Below are 4619 nucleotides of genomic sequence, written 5' to 3'. Positions count from 1 at the left end.
GCTCCCTATACTAACCCCGTACTTGAACACAATCTCTACAACCAAACTGCTTCCTTGCTTGCATGAGTGGCTGCCATGTATTCTGCCTCTGTAGTTGATAGTGCCACTACAGATTGTTTCTTACTCATCCAATTGACTGCACCTCCAAATAGGTTAAACACATACCCACTTGTAGATCTTCTCTAAGCCAGATCTCCAGCCCAATCTGCATCAACAAAGCCACAAATATCCAACACTCTGCCCAATCCTAGTCTTCCTTGGTAGCACAAACCATAATCACTAGTGCCACACAAATACCTGAAAACCCGTTTCATTGTTGTCCAGTGCTCCTTCCCTGGTTTTGACATAAACTTGCTCAATAATCCCATTGCATGTGCAATGTCTAGTCTGGTATAGACCATCACATACATTAGGCTACCGACTGCACTTGCATATGGAACACGGGACATGTACTGTTCCTCTTCTTGTGCCTTGGGACATTGTTCAGCAGATAACTTTACACCTACATGAATATGAACCTTAACCGATTTACTATCCTGCATATTAAACCTCTGCAATATTGTCTCGACATACTTCCTCTGATTTAACTAGAGCTTCCTCCTTGTCCTATCTCTTTTAATTTCCATGCCCAAAATATAGTTTGCAACACCAAGATCTTTCATGTCGAATTTGGAGGACAAATGGGTCTTCAAAACCTGGATAATTTCTTTGTCATTTCAAACCAGCAACATATCATCCACATACAAGACCAGATAAATAATACGGTCACCAATTAATTTAAAATACACACAGTGATCTGCTTTGCTTCTGGTGAAGCCAAGTCCCCGTATAAATGTATCAAATTTCCAATACCACATCCTTGGTGACTGTTTTAACCCATACAGAGACTTTTTTAACTTGCATACCAGTTCTTTCTTACCCTTCACCTTAAAGCCTTCAGGTTGCTTCATGTAGATTTCCTCTTCCAGATCCCCGTGAAGAAATGATGTCTTCACATCCATCTGTTCTACCTCAAAATCAAAAGTAGCATCAACAAATAAAAGTAATCTAATAGAAGTTACCTTGGCAACAGGAGAAAAAATATCACCAAAATCAATTCTCGACACCTGGGAATAACCTTTTTCTGCCAACCAAGCTTTGTATTTATCCACCTTTCCTTCTGAATTTGTGTTCTTCTTGAACACCCATTTGTTGCCAATGGGTTTCCTTCCAGTCGGCAACTCCACCAGATCCCAAGCCTCATTTTTGTGCAAAGATGCCATTTCATCAACCATGGCCTCTTTCCAGAGTTTTCCATCCTCTGAATCTACTACTTCCTTCATAGTTCTGGGATCATCATCAGTAATAGACAAAACAAAATTTGAACAGAAATCCGATGGACTATACCTTTCTGGCTGCCTTCTTTCTCGAACTGATCTTCTCACACTCGAAGTTTGTGGCTCTTCATCTTTTGATTCCTCCTCTGCTGTAGAGTCTGATTCTTCCTCCTTTAGCTCAAACTCTATCTTCTCAGGTTCCTTTGGTTTGACTTCATGTTTAATAACATCTTTTACCTCTCTGAGCACCACATCTCAGCTGTATACAACCTTCCTTGTTACTGGGTTCCAAAGCTTATAACCCTTTAAACCATCCATATACCCAATAAAGATGCACTTTTCATATTTACTATCCAACTTGGTTCATTTCTCCTTTGGAACATGTACATATGCATCACATCTAAATACCCTCAGATGTGAAAGAGAGGGTTTCTTACCAGTTCATACCTCTTGTGGAGTCTTATCCTCCAACACTGATGAAGGTGATCTGTTAACCAGGTAACATGCTATCTCCACCGCCTCTACCCAGAATTCTTGTCCTAACTGACACCACTGAGCATGCTTCTTGCCCTTTCCATCAATGTATTGTTCATTCTTTTTGCAACTCCATTTTGTTGAGGTGTATATGGAGTAGTCTTCTGTTGTGCTATAGCACACTTCTTACATAATTCTTCAAATTCCTTACTGCAAAACTCTCCACCGTAATCTGTCTTCAACACCTTTATCTTCTTCTCTGTCTGGTTTTCCACCAGAGCCTAAATTCTTTAAACCTGTCAAAGACTTCAGATTTATTCTTAAGGAAATATATCCATGTATTCCTTGAGAAGTCATCTATAAATGATACATAGTACACAGACTTACCTAGTGATGGAACCTTCATAGCTCCAAACACATCACTGTGCACAAGCTCTAATATATGTTTCTCCCTCTTACCACCAGAGGGGAAACTCACCCAATTCTGCTTCCCATGTATACAATTTTCACAGAAATCAAAATCTAGAGATCTATTACTCATACCTTCTACCATACCTTTACCATGAAGTATTCGAAGGCCCTTCTCTCCAATATGTCCAAGCCTTTGATGCCACAACATGGTCTTCTCTCTAGAGATCACTAGATTTTCTGCTCCACTTTCAGGAACTACAGAACTGTTGCACCCATCAACAACTGTGCTACCTTGCAACTTGTACAGAGTTCCAATCTGAACTCCCCGCATCAATACCAGTGCTACTCGAACCATCTTGTAGGTATCCTTATCGAACACTATTTTTACACATGCATCATCCATCTTGCTTACAGAAATCAAATTTCTGGCCAATGCAAGAATATGTAGAACACCTGGAAGTGTTCTAACCCTTCCACCTTGCAACTTCAACTTTACTTTTCCACGACCAATGATTTTAGCCTTCCTATCATCCCCTAAGAAGACATCATCACCATCGTATTTCTCATACTCATAGAATCACTCTCTATGGGGAGTGAAGTGAAAGGATGCACCTGAGTCAATCAACCATGCCTCATGATCTACATGTGTACTTGAAGAAGCCAAGTAAACATCCCCACCTTCATCTGAGGTGGTTTTCACCTCTGCAGAAGGAGCATCATCAGATCCCTTTCCTTTGTCAGGATCTTTAGATTTACAGTCCCTTTTGTAGTGTCCTTCCTTTCCGCATTTCCAACACACCACCTTTACAGGTTTTCCTAGAGATTTAGATCTCCCTCTAGATTTAGATCTCCCACTCAATGACTTATTTTTGTTTCTGTTCTGGGACCGTCCTCTTACAGACAAGGCATCAACATTCTGGCTCTCCATATTTTTCCGTCTCATCTCCTCCATCAGCAAGGATGAGACTATTTCATCAAACTGCAAGGCAATTGCATTGCTACCTATTGCAATAATCAGACTATCCCATGAACCTAGTAGAGAACACAACAAACTAATGCACTTATCTTCATTTGAAATTTTGATATCAATAGATAATAACCGACTTACCACAGATCTCCCACTGAACAGGGTATACCACAGGCCGGAGCGAAACCTCTCAACAACAAAGGCATCCCCTTGAAGCCAAAACAACTCTGATACCAAATGTAGGTTTTAACCCCGTACAAAAATTACTCGCATACGAATTCTAAAACACAGAAAATAAACAATGCGAGAGCATAACACATAAAACACATATACACAGATATTTTCCCCTGGATCCCAAAACCAGGACTACTAGCTTGATTTTTCATTATTTTCCTTTCAATCTTACAATACATATTTATACATGCTGAAGCATCCAATACCATGGACCGAAAACCATCGTGTCCAAAACCACGGACTGAAAACCATCGCGTCCAAAACCATGTGCGAAAATCATGCAGAAAACCATACCTGCACCCCCCAAACCCCCAGTGACTCCCCCCTCTATGCAATCGATGCAACGAAGGGGGAGCTCCGCCCCCTTCCTAAGCCCCTGGTTAACTGTGTGGGCTAGTCGTGGAAAGAATATAACACAACCCAAAAATCATGATGAGGCTTCATGAGACCCAAATGCAGGATCCTAACTTGGGAGTTAATAAGATCCATGTGTAGCTGAAGAATTTATGACTGGAGATGCAGAGTCTGAAACAGGATAGAATTGTAGAAATTTTGCAAATTCTCTGCAAATCTCACTCTGAGACCTCTGTAGAAAATCTGACTGTAGATTAACCCGATAATGCAATATAACTAAAGAAAAATACTATAATCTACTTCTTCTATCAATTTCCTTTGTAGAAGTTTAAAGATCTAGCTGAATCAGAATTGAACACATATAACCATAAGAAGAAGAATTAATGCACATGAAAAACCGAAAATACTCAGGGGAAAGCCTCGGATAAAAACCCCACTATCTGTATTATCATACAAGGTGGAAATACATCAGAATTATACAAATCCTTAGCTCTCATAGCTAGCCAGTTCTCAGTACAATCCTCCTGGATGCTCACAGGCAATCAAAGCTTCTCACAAGCCTTCTCCTCCGCCCTCCAAACTCCTATTTCCTTGCGCTATTCCTAGTGGATGATTCTCCTCCACCCAGTGGAACATTGCTCTTGCTCTCACACACTGCTCTAACACACTGTTAGAACTGCGCAATCCTCAAGGAACCTTAGTCCTTCTGCATGCATGAGTTTCCTTTATAGGAGAAAACATGCAACTGATAGTACACTATCCTTGACATTTAGCTCAATTGGGTCTTTCTCAGAATAGACATGCATGAGTTTCTGATGAGGGAATCTTCAGTTATTTAGAGTACACTTGTTGAGTGCATGCAT

Source organism: Pinus tabuliformis, chromosome 3_2, assembly GCF_031772625.1.
Source record: "Pinus tabuliformis cultivar Carrire ecotype Pingquan chromosome 3_2, CPIR1, whole genome shotgun sequence".
NCBI classification, from domain to species: Eukaryota; Viridiplantae; Streptophyta; class Pinopsida; order Pinales; family Pinaceae; genus Pinus; species Pinus tabuliformis.
This window is presented reverse-complemented; position numbering follows the sequence as displayed.